The sequence below is a fragment of the Hakea prostrata genome, chromosome 5 (genome assembly GCF_041222555.1).
Source record: "Hakea prostrata isolate BN-2017 chromosome 5, UWA_Hpros_2, whole genome shotgun sequence".
Taxonomy (NCBI): Eukaryota; Viridiplantae; Streptophyta; class Magnoliopsida; order Proteales; family Proteaceae; genus Hakea; species Hakea prostrata.
The window spans coordinates 10,150,091-10,163,203 of NC_142604.1; the positions used below are offsets into that span (position 1 = coordinate 10,150,091).

The window sequence follows — 13,113 nt, forward strand, 5'->3', positions numbered from 1 at the left end:
ACCCCATGGCTTTTCGATGTCATTCTCAACTATTCATCATCTAAGCATTCAACCAACAGAACACCTTTCCCTGCCCCTACCACAAACGAGAGGGAAAAATAAAAAAAATCAAGAAAGACGCAGCTGATTTGAGCCACCGAAAGGAATGAAAGAGGACCATGGGACCTGGCCTTTCCAACTGGAAGAGGAGGAGCACCGGCTGGAAGAGGAGCACGAGTACTCAACCGAGTTGGCCAAGTCCATTCTGAAGCAATTAACTGATATGCTGAATGACTCAGACGCTTTGAAGGAATCGTTTGATGTACAGAGGAGGCTTGTGAAGGCCATGCTGGACTTGTCCCGTACAATTGGCAAGTTCAACGAGTAGCAAATACGATGTCGTCAGTATTTTCACCTGGATTCTCAACCTCCGTTGATAATATCAGCAATGGTCTCCGAACAGATCCAAATGGCTGTTCTTTGGATCATAAGGAGTGTCATTGCATGCTTGCAGGAAATGAAAAGCCTCGTTGATTTCGGTCCCAAGTAAACTTTAATTTTGTATAGCAGCAAATATACCTTCTTCGTTTTTATTTTTTTCCTCCCTTTTTGATGATTTTCATTTTACTCAGGTAGCAAGAATGTTCTCTTTTAACCGATTTGCTCTGCCTTTGCTTTTCCCTTAACCTTTTAAGATGCTAGCATATAATGGAGGTCAGCAAGGCGTTGGGGCCGAGGGGGGCCCTGGCCCCCCGGATTTTATCAGAACATATCAAGTTCAGGTAAATAGTAATACTTCGATGTTGCAATCACTGATAAAAATCTGGTCTTAGAATTGTTATGCTTTGACCCGAATTCTTATACCCGATTTGGAATATGAACCCACACCGATATATTTTAGTGGGCGACCTGAATGACCCGTTTACGGAGATCTGTGGTGGAAGAGGTGGGCTTCGGCCAGACCCAAGTACATAATTAGAGCCTATAGATATGTATCTTATGTTTGCCTACCACATTACTGAGAGATTTGAGACTTTCGATTAGAGTTCTTGTAACGCCGTTCTTTGCGATTGGTTGTAAGATCTCCTTTTGTATTTCATTTACAAGGTGGAAAAACTCTTATTCTTAGCCCGTGGACGTAGTATACCACATTGGTGTGTGAACCACGTTAAATCCCTATATGTTTTCATTATTGTTTTTTTTCCGATTAGCTATTATACGGTGTTTGTTCTGACAATAATCTCCATAATGACTTAGGCCTCTACCGTCACCCATAACAGATTCTTTTTCATGGTGATCAGAGCTCTTGCCGCTGAATTTTAGAACTCAACAAAGGATTCAAGAAGAGGATCAAAACCTCTGATCAAGTTGAAAACCAAGATTTTAATACCAAAAAATGAAGAACTAAATCAATGGATTTGAAGTAGATTCTTGGCCTTTCCGCCTTAAGTTGCAGAGGATTGAAGCTTCAAACTGCACATTCACTTGCGTTAGTGTGAGGGAATTTTTTGATAAGTTCTAATTTTTTGTTCTTTTTGTAAATCTGTTTGGTATATCAAATAAAAGTAAGAACCCTTACCAAAAAATAAGGATAAAGATAAAATAAAAGAAATCAAAACGAAAGAAAGATGTGATTTTGTTTAGTTTGGTAATTTTTTTTCCCTCGTATTTATTTTGGTAGGTTAAAAAAAAAAAGTGTTTCATACACGTGGGTTCCCTTAGTGGACCACAAACTAATGTTGGGTCCCCTAAGCGTAATACATTATCTGTGGGTCCCAACTAGACTAACATTGTTAGCCGCCGTTAAGTATATTCAAATTTCAAACGGAGAAGGACCAAAATGCCATCATATTATTTAATACATTGTGTTACTGTATATATTAACCATAAAATTAACGCTTAATGACCAATTATCTCTTTTTAAAACCATATATTAATTTTTCTCCCCCCCCCCCCCCCCAAAAAAAAACAATATATTAACACAATGTATTAAATAACGTAAGGGGCATTTTGGTACCTTCACGTTTGAAATTTGAATATACTTAATAACGACAAATACTGTTAGTTTGACTGGGACCCACATATAATATATTACATTAAGAGGACCTAACCTTAGTAAAGAAATAAACGAAATCCAAAAGGACACAAATGTATTTTCATCATAAAATTTATTGAATTAACTGTTAACCAACTGAGTGTTCTTAGTTGGTTATACATAAGGAAATTGGGGGATGGAGATATTACATATGCTGCAGGCATGGTTGAACCCACGACCTCTCACTTTCGAGAGAAGTCAGGTTCCTAGCCATCCTACTAACCCTCCATTGGCTAAGGGGGGCATGGCTTAAAATTATGGTAAAAAGAATCCTTGAATTGGTATATTCCACCTGACAAGATGTTAGATTTCAGTGGGCCCCCCGGGGGAGATATTCACCCTCTGGAGAGGAGCCGAACCCTATGTTTACGGTGGTGGATTTACATGCTTTGGAGGAATCGGGTTCCAATATATTTGGCATTGACATGCCGACACGATGACGTAGTTGCGGTTCCTCCGTTGCGGGTTCCAAGTGAATATCTTCAAGATTCACATTCTTACATGGCACCCCTTGGCTACACTCCAATGTCACCGCCATCGGAGAAGCTGAAGTTCCCTGTAATGTGCCCGAAGGACACGTCACTCAACGCAACTTTTGATGGTGCTCGCAATATTAATCCATTTGTCATGTTCCAAAGTGTTTGTTAAAACGCCTCAACGAAGCAAAAAAGTTGCAGCAATGAACGAATTTGGTGGTTTCTAGCTACTAACCTTTTCATCACATTTGGCGTAAGGACAATATGTCTGGTCGATGATGATTGGATTAGTAACACTTTTCATTTCAATGTGTTCAAAGGTCATGTTAGAAGCCGCACTGGCGTCAGGTGAGTTTTGCCATGTCTTGATCCTAATTCCATTCGTTGTTCCACTTAATTTACAATTTTCAACAGTAAGCCCTCTCACATCACCTTCCTTCGGGTATTTCCCCAAGCTTCCAACACTACAAGAAGCAATCAAATCAACAAAATTCGTGAATGAATTTGAGGTTTTGTAGCAAGATTTAAGATCAAGATCGATTCATGCACCAACCTGATGCCGTGACCAGGTCCGCAGGTGACACCATTGATGTGGACATTGGAATTGGCTTGTCCGATGGAGATGCAATCATCGCCGGTACCAATTACAGAATTAGAGATGCTAACACCACGCTTCGTTCTATGTGGATTCCATCTCGTGTTAGGGCTGTCTCCTGGTGCGTTGATTGTGATATCGCTCCCTTGGAAGTCTCAGGCGGTGAGCAAAGCAATGTGGAAGAACTTGCTATTTAAAGACTTTATCCCCTTCACTATTGTTTTGGTCATGCTAACAAACTTCACACTCTGCAACAAAATAAGTTACCTTTGTTAATAAAACCTTAACGATAGATTACACAAAACCAGCAAGTAAAATAGTTGAATCCATATCCACTTACTGTTGGAAGAACTTTACAATCTTTGAGACTTTTAGGGCATTTATTGGCAGGCCATGATACAGCGCCTTGGCCATCAAAAGTCCCACCTCCGGTCAACGTCAATCCGGTCACCCATCCAAACTCGATCCAATCATCTGAATCATACTTGCTCAAATCCGTGATTGCCTTCAAGTCACCCTGTACAGATAATCGAAAACCTCATGTTAGGGGACAATCCAATATGTTTTGAGAAGAAAGAAATGATTTGTTTGCTATAGAAATACACCTGCATCTGGACAGTAAGGGAACCAGTGTTTTTGCAGGGCCCCTTGAATTTAAGGGGACCAACTAAGAAGCTTCCTTTTGGTATGGAAAGTGTCGCTGAACCTGAAGATTGACATGCTTCTTTCCAAGCCGCCATGAAAGCCTGCAAAATTTAGGGTTCATAATCTCTCTCTGCAAACCATAAAAGAAAAAATAATAATAATAAGAATGAGAATTAAGAATTGAGGATTGATTACGTTGGTATCGTCGCTTCGTCCATCTCCTTTAGCGCCATAACGCATAACGTTGAAAGTGCCGTCGGAGCCTCCTGGTGCAGCTGCTGTTTCTTTAGGGGTTGGTGCAAATCGCTTTTTCTCCAAGGATTCTTTCTCCATTAATGCCCGAGGTAAAAGAAGTTAAGAAAAGCCAGAAGAGAATAACACCTTGCATAATTCTTCCCTTTTTTATTTGGCTTTTTCTTTTTCTTTTTCCTGGATGGAATTTAATTTGTTTTCAGGATGATCTTTCCCATTTTCCTCTCAACAGGAGATTCGAATTTATATGAAATTCAACATTGTGATACTTGGGTTGGATACCAACGGCCATAACTAACTTCTTCCAAGAATATCTACTTTTTTCTGTAGCCACAATCGTCGGCTAAAATATCCACCGTAAATCGGGAATGAACTACCTATTATCCCTCTCTTCCTCCCTTCCTTCTACTTCATGGATGTAAGCACTCTATCTTGGTGACATCTTCACAAAGCGAATCAAATGCATAAATTTTTATTTTTAATATTAAAAAGAATCCTTAAATTGCTAAATCAAACAACATATATTTCCTGCATGATTATTGCATGCATCTTTTACGTTAACAACCTTCTAATGCATGTTTATGCTCCAATTAGTCGAGTGGAAACTTTTGGTTCTGTTCCATTTTGCATTGGTTTGATCTCTCGAAATCTCTTAGAGCAATGGTTTGAAACTGGAGAGTTCACCTCTTTAAAGACTGAGCTGGAAGAACAACTTCACTACTCTCAGTGCTCTCTCTCCTGAAAGAAAAAAAAAATGGAGAGAATTTCCATTATGCTCTTCTTTTTATTCATATCGACAGTAGTTGTTTCGTTACCAGATGATTCAACGGAGATAATCTCCAAGTTCCAACAATACCTTGCCCCGAATACTATGCTATTGCAGATTACATTCACTCTCAAGCCAAATCCATCGGCCTTGAATCGCAAACCCTTGATTTGAAACTCATAGGATTGCATCACCCAATGAAAATTATCGTGTTTTCTTTGCGGAGAGATGTCCATGGTGGTTAGTGATCAAAGCCACTGGGGTCAAAACTTTACGACATAGGTGCCATGGAGAACTTATTGAAGAGCATAGAGATTGTGAGGAGGTTCTGAGCTGCCCAACTGGACATGGTGAAGGCAAGTTTGAAGGAAGAAGGCGATGTCATTTCAGTGAACATAGACTTCTTGAAGGTGGGGCACCATCTCCAACCTGTAAGCTACCAGTCTCAAAAAGTAAAGAATTCTTAAAGGTTGAAAGAATATATTGATTCCAGACCTAAAACTCATTAGAAGTTTCAAACATAAACTAATAATTCAAATTTGAGCAAAACAGGGGAGCATAGAATGTCAAATTACCCAAAAAAACCACAAAAGATAAGAATAAGGGGAGGAGAAATCTGTATATAAGCAATAGGAAGGGAGAATGATAGGCCCTAGGATCATGCCAAGTGGCAGAGAAAGAGAGGGGGGGATTAAGGTTGATTATGTGTTATAAATACCGAGAAAATGTGAATAGTTAGGGATTATTTATATGAGTGCTAACGGTGTGCTTTGTGGGTGATTGGCAAAATTATAAGCAATTTATCATTATTTTATCAAGTAAATAACATTAGTTTTGTTGAGTATGGCTCATGCTTCTCATTGTGTTGCCGACAGGCACGGGTCCCGCTACCCGGTGAGCGGGCGGAGGTGTGGAGGCAACCCCTCCATAGCCTGTAGAGGGTCCATGTTTTTGTGGGCCTCGAAGTTTGTTTTTAGTTTGGGGCTGGGCCCATGAATAGCGGTGGCTTAGGGTTTCTAAGCTCCTATATACTTATTCTCATGTAACAGAGTATTGTATGTAGTTGTTTTCATGAATAATATAGTGAAAAACCTAATGTTATTGGACATAGCCTCAGACTGAGGTGAACCAGGGTAAAATCCGTGTCTCCTTCTTCCTTGTTTTCTATTCGATTGTGTGTGATTGATCGCTCTAATATTAACAATTTTGCATTCGATTTGCGGGTTCCTAACAGAGAAAAAGACTTGCAGCTTTATTAAATGGTCACTGTCTTATCAGTTCAAAATAACTAGACAATGAGCCCAGTCATCTTTTGTTCAGAATAAGATAAAAGTAATTTTCATCTGGACATTTAGTAAAATTTCTTTCATTGATTGTTGGGATCTCCTTCACATAATACCTGGATGAACTTTGGGTTTTACATTTTTACCCTGACAAAATATTCTGTTGATATTATTTATCTATGATTTGGCAGTTTTACTGAGGTAGATGAAGCTTCTAAGCTGAGTTCAGAGAAATTGGTGCGGTTGGGGTTGAAATTCAGGCCATTAGAAGAGACTCTTGTTGATTCTGTTGAAAGCTACCGGAAGTCTGGTCTCTTGGGTTAACCAAATGACACTTTTCATTGACTGTTGATGAAGATGATCTCATTTGACACTCTACAACTATGCATGAGGGGTTGCTTCACAAGGGTTGACGCTTTAGGTCATTTTTATGTCCTTAATATATATGGTGTTTTGTTATGACAGCTGAGAGAGCATCTTTCTGCTTCTGAGTTTGCCTTTACATTTTTTGAAGATCATAAAGCCTTTTTCTTTTTAATACAAGAATGAACTGTTAAGGAATAAGGCTAGTTAGTATTGACTGTCAAATGTGGATCACATGTTCTTCTCTTATGATTGTTTTAGTTTAGAATGTTTTGGGACATTATAGGAATGCAGTGGGTTTCACTCGCAAGATAATGGATTCCAAATGACAAGCTTCTGGAGTGTCTCAGGCAACTTGATACATAGACATGATCTGGATTCACTTGATTTTGCATCTATTAAATGGACAACTACCCAGTAAAGAACATTGTTTCATCTTGCCCATGCTCCCTTCTTGGGGTCATGCTTCAGTGCTGCGCCATTACTGTGCAGCACTATGCTGCCTACAGTCGAGATTTTGGTCTTGACTGTCCATTTTGCACAAGTAGGTTGTCATCCTTTTGTGAAACGGACGGTCGAGATTTTGATCTCGACCATAGGCTGCAGGTGCTCCACATTAATTATGCAGCATTCAAGCCAAACACCCTTGGATGGTGTGTTTGTTACATATATCGCGACTTGCCGCCTTTTAATTTTCATCAAGTGATTATTTTTTCTCTTGTTGTATTGGTCTGTTGCTGGTAGATTCAAGTTGCTGCTTGATCATATGCTTTGACATGGAATCTTGTAGGTTGTTTTGATAAATAGTAAAACTAAGAAGGTATCAGAATCCAAGAGAAGGAAATTACTCCGAATCAAACACATATGACAGAAGGCAACAGAAACATAGCTTCATCGTTCAGTGGAAGGGGAAAAGAACAAAGAGAGGCTGACAGCGTTAATTTGCTGGAACATTTGGTTTTCGCGGAATGATTTGCTTTTCAAAGATATTGTTTCCTACTCATCTCAAGTACTTGAGAGGCGAAGAAACAATTTGAGGAGACCTGTAATTTTAAGGCATTGGCGAAGAGACTAGAGCGTGAAATGAAGAAGATGAATAGGGATGAATCGGTTAAGTGGAAACCCCCCCCCCCCCCCTCCGAGCCCATGGGCCAAACTCAATACCGATGTTACATGGGTGGGCTCGAAATGTGGTCTAGGCCTCATGATTAGAAATCATAATGGGGCCCCTTTGGTAGTGGTGTTTACTTCGGCAAAGTTCTCTGAAATTATTGTCTGAAATTATTGAAGGCGAGGCTCTGGCCTTGAGAGAAGGGCTTCTCCTTAGCGTTAGTGAAGGTATCAAATATATTGAGGTAGAAGTGGATAATCTAAGTCTAGTGAACGCTGTATTGGGCACCTCAGAAACTCCTAGGTGTATTGACCCTATAGTTTGGGATATTAAATATCTAGCTTTTGAAGTGCTAGATTGTAAGTTTGTGTATTCTCCCAAGAAGACTAACGGGGTTGTTGACTCCCTAGCCAGGAAGACAGTCTTCTTACCGAGTAGGAAAAAGTGGCCGATGTAAGTTTTTGTTTTTGTTCACCTGATTGCATTCCTGTTTCTTATTCTTTGAAAATTCCATTTGTGATTTATTGGCATTATCTCGTCTACTAGTCTATTCTTTTTTTTCTTTTTTTCGGTTAATCAGTCTATTCCTTTTTTCAGTGCTAATACTTAGCATGCCATAATTTGTTCATCTTTCAAGAAAGATTTATTAATGAATAAACTATTATGAATGATTACATATAATGTCAATTAATTAACCAAGGTTGGAGTGGGACTGCGGCAATGAGAAAGGCTTCATTATGACCAAAGGGTTACGAGTTTATAAACAATTGCTTAGTGAGAAATGATCATCTATTGTGCACAACAGTGCATCTATATACCAAATAGAGGCTGAGATTAAAATCAAACATAAGGCTATCAATAATTTTTTTAAAATTTAAAATCAAGTTTTTCGTGTCAACATTTTTTTCCAATATAGGTGTACTATGTATGAACAGTGAAAGCCACCAAATTTTTTGTTGGTGATGCTGAATATGGAAGATTAAAAGGTGATCACAAATGTTCTTTCAACATTGTATGTAGAATGGTATACTTAGGATCTTGGGTTTCATTAAGGTACTATTATGGTAAACTTACAAAATCTACAAAATACTGGAATTGATTTTGAGTAGCCAAAATCTTCCTCATCTTGTTTCTTTTCGAGTATCTAGAAATTGTTGGGACTTAGAGGAGTGGAGAAGACATTGTTCTAATTAGATAGTTTAATTGCTTTTCTAGAAGTAGGGTTTAATGTTTCCTCTTGGATCCTCAGTTGTGTTCCGCTCTAGCCATCTTCATGTATCTTTCCCTCTGTAGGGGCCTTGTAAGTTTAACAATATTTGTATAACTATTTATCAAAAAAACAGTTCACCCCCTTCTCATGTATCAAGCAAAGGAGTGTGACCAACTTATCTATCATCCATCAACACAAGAAAGATAAAAGAAGTTGAACACCGTTGTTATGTGTGATTGACTTGGTAAAATCATGAAGTTTTTTTTCTTTGAAAAAATTACAATCATGAAATGAAATTTAGTTATATTACAACAATCAAATGGATATGGACATTTAGAATTTAACCATTATTCTCTCAAGTTCACTATACATTTGGAAATTCTATAAAAAATTATGAATCAAACACCTTTTTTATTATTATTATTATTTTTAAAATTTTTTTATTTTGTCTATTTTTTTAAATATGCATCAAACTTGAGACTAAAAATTTCATGAAAAGTAAAACAACAAAGGAAAATGTTAAAAGTGAAAAATTATCTCGAATTAGAGGCATGATGCAAGCCCTCATTTGATAATAAAAAATCATCAAATGAGGGATCTTTCCTGTCTATTTCGCTTCTGTTTGCTGATGGGCATGGCTCCATGCTTGCAATTTTAATCTGCAGATTTTACCCAATTGTCAGATCTTAGCTGAGTTCTTGCTTTGTTTTTTTCTTTTCTTTTCTGGTTAAAAAGATATTCATTAAGTATCCACATATACATGGTTCTTGCTTTCTTGGTGAGGGACCTCGGAGATGGGAAGAACGAGAGCAATAGATAGACACTCCAGTCGCTTTCTTACGCAGAAGTCAGCTTTTATCAGATAGCCATTTGGCATGCTTTCTTTCTGAAAGCATTTTCAGATTAGATAATACAAATACAACAGGGATGCTGGTGTCGAAGGGAAAGGAGTTGGGTTCTGTAAATTTTTGCAGGTTAATCGTCAATGGCAGAGAGGGGAAGAGTTTGTGTGACTGGTGCAGGTGGCTACGTGGCATCGTGGCTTGTGAAGCTTCTTCTTTCTAAGGGCTACAGAGTCCATGGAACGGTTAGAGAACCAGGTAAGTCCATTGGGTACTGGATTTCAAGGCACTCCATTTCTTTACTCTTTATTGTTTCGTTTCTTTATTTGATTGATTTGATCAAATAATAATGAGTTTTTTTGGTTGTGCTTCATTCTTAAAATGGAGGTTGACACATGAGTTATATGCCTTAATTCCTTTAGGTTCTTCACCCAAGTCAATTGTTAGAAGAAATAAAAGAGTATAACCCTTCATCGTCCAACCTGTAGATTCTCAGTGGCGTTAATTTTTGTGTGACTAGTCCTTAATCTACAGGTTTGATTTTTGTGCTGATCACGTAAATTCTGACTGATATTTCTTGGATGCAATTGATAATGAATTCATGGAATAGACTAATGAGTTCATGGACACGTTTGGAATTTGTTTCTGTAGAGATCTGCATGCTATCCCTGTGTTATCCAACAACAGCCAGAGAGTGGAAAATAAAACCTTCAGTAATTCTTTAATCGATTTTCCAGAACTAAATCATGTCCCTACTTCTTAGATCACTTGGTGGCAACTTTGGGATGACAAACTGGTTTATTTGGGGGTTGTACGGTAAAGTTTCTATTTTGTTTCCCTTTTCTAAGGTAGAAATAGTTGTTGCTGTTTCTATTTATTTTCATTGTGTCTCACTGTTTCTGGGTGCTGAATCACGAATGGTTGCACGGGAAAAAGAAAACATTTCTGTAACAAAAAAATGGGATGAAACATGGAAGAAACTTTGAGTTTTTAGGGTTTCAAAATAGGAGATTATGTTTTGATGTGAAGAAGACAAAAATTCCCCTCTGCTGATTCAAGAGAAGCGTTCTTTTTTTTTTCTTTCTTTTTTTTGGGGGTGAAGTTTTTTCTAAGTGCGCTAAAAACTGCGCCGAAGCATCAGTTTGTTTCAAAAGTTAAAGAGCATAAGAAACAGACCAGATTACACATACATGATTTGGGTTGTTTCTGTTCCGAAAAGGCAAAAAAAAAAAAAAAAAAAAAAAAAAAAAAAAAAACACACACACACACAAGAAACAAGAAACAGGACCATTACCATACAGCTTCTTCCTTTACGGGTTCTGATTTAAGGAATGTAGGGACAATGGCAGGATTAGTAGCACAGTAAACAGTACATACTCTTTCTTTCCCTAACATGAAGTCCAACAAAACAGCTAGTAACTGTGAATTGTATAGGGAAAAGTTCTCTTGGATGACTGTCTTGATGGGGTTATCTTTGCCAACTGGAGGTGATGTGGTCATCAAGGCTGTTAACTAGTTGAGAAATGCCTTTTGGGACCAAGTGTCACATTGAGCTTACTTAAAATGTTGTGGTGCCTTTGTTACTCAAAGATTAATTTTTTTTTTCTCAGAAAATACACACATTGAGACAAGAAAAAGACACACACGTAGTTTTTTTTTGCTTTTGTGAAATCCTTTTGAATTGAAATTTGACATGATTGGCTCCACCTTAGCAGCCTCATGGCAAATAGGGTCCTATCATACTTGTCTTGTTAAGCTCTTTTTTCTAATCAATTTAAATAGTAGATAAAGGGAATGTGCTGTTTTTCTAGGAAACATTAGGTATTGTCAAACAAGTGTTTTGTTGGTGGCTCCATCTGAGGTGTTTGTAATGCCAAAACTCAGACCTGTGCACCATCTCTGTGGATCCTGAACTCTCAACTCACCACTCTGTTTCTTGAATTTCAGCCATAAAGTGATATGATTTGGCAGACCCAGACAGTTCTTAGGGCAGGGAGGACACTGAAATGTATAGTTTTATGGTTCACCATGGCTCTAGGGCACACCATGTTTTAACATGGCTTTATTCTTCCATTTTTCCAGTTACAAAGGGCTTTTGGTTTAAATTTTAAGCGAATTCAAGCTTAAGTGTCCTTTAATAAGAGTTTAATTGGGTTTGTAGACTATGCTGCCAGATGGGAGAATCCTTGTAGATTTTGGTAGTTCATTGTTAGAACTGAGTTGAGGATAATTTCAAAAGATTTGTGCATGGTATGGGCACCATCCACAACTAGCTTAACAAGAAGGCAACTATAAAATTTTGGCTTTTCCATCACCAGAGCCTTTTTTTTCCTGGGTCTCGAAGGAATCTTATTGCACAAGTCATGTACGATCCTTTGGATAAACAGTTGTGGACAGGTTTCATATCTTGATCCCTATTCTTTCTTTCAGTTTCTTTCCAAATGACACCAAATTGTTGATAATTTTGAGGGGAAAAATTTATCATGTTAATCAATTAACTTCATTGGATTAAGCAAAATTTGGTTTGAAACGATGTGGTTACACTAATTCTGCCTGAAAGGTCTTAATGGAATTAGCCAGTATCTTAGATTGAAATACTTTGTGTGAAGAGATGAACTTATATGGATGTTTAAGTATAACCTGTGTGTTCTGATTTGCTACCTGATTTGTAGGTAGAATGTAACAAATATAGGGGTGATAAAACTGTTCACAGTTCTGCTGAAACTGAGAGCAAGTCTGATAGCAGACCTAATAAATTTCCACATGAGTTTAACATGGACAAAGATGTCACTCATATACTTAATAAATTAAGTTCCAGATAGAGAAGACAAATCTATTAATAGAGTTAGAGGTGGACTAGAACTTAGTTGACCTCCAAAGATGACTACCAAGTGTTCAAAGGTTATCTTGGCCATATAAGTTGTAGAATGAAGAATAAAAATGAAAAGCTGGGACACTCAAAAGATAGTCACTTGGGGCAAATGGGATGCAAGAGAGAATATGTTCCTGCAAAATTCATCTTGGTCAACTACCAGCTCAGATCACACCCTGATAATTGGGTCATCTAGATATTGGATTCATGAATGTAAAATAGAGTCTAGGATCATGTGATCCACAGGTGTTCCAGAAAATGTCATTGAGAGTATTTAGTGGACGGCATCCCCACACCTGAAGCTTTGTAGTTTCACATGATAGTTGTTTTCTTCAGTTCCAGACAGGTACAAGGGGTTAGAATGTAACCTATGCGTTATAGATTCACAAATCCCACAGAATGAAGGGGTTTTTTATTTTTATTTATTTATTTATTTATTTGTTTTTTTATAAATAAAGATAATTTGTTCACTGAAGGCATCCAGCATAAATTCTTAGCAGAGACCCTGCTAAAATGTCTGAAATTTCCAGTAAGATAGTCTGAAAACTCTTGCAGGGGATGTGGAAGTATGCTCATTTGATGAAACTCAGATAATGCCTTGGAGAACTTGCAGCTCGTCAGGCA

The 13,113-nt window shown here is 37.9% G+C and overlaps 2 pseudogenes across 1 annotated transcript in view; one reads left to right on the forward strand and one right to left on the reverse strand.

Moving 5' to 3' along the window:
- Positions 1 to 2,454: 2,454 nt before the first annotated feature.
- On the reverse strand, positions 2,455 to 4,123 carry LOC149015036 (exopolygalacturonase-like; annotated as a pseudogene).
- A 957-nt stretch (positions 4,124 to 5,080) lies between these two features.
- Positions 5,081 to 13,113, forward strand: part of LOC149015037 (uncharacterized) — a 29,964-nt pseudogene continuing 21,931 nt past the window's right edge. Inside the window, exons 1-2 of the transcript XR_016173442.1 lie at positions 5,081 to 5,223; positions 6,947 to 6,962. The product of XR_016173442.1 is annotated as an uncharacterized LOC149015037 (transcript). The remainder of the gene's footprint in view (positions 5,224 to 6,946; positions 6,963 to 13,113) is intronic.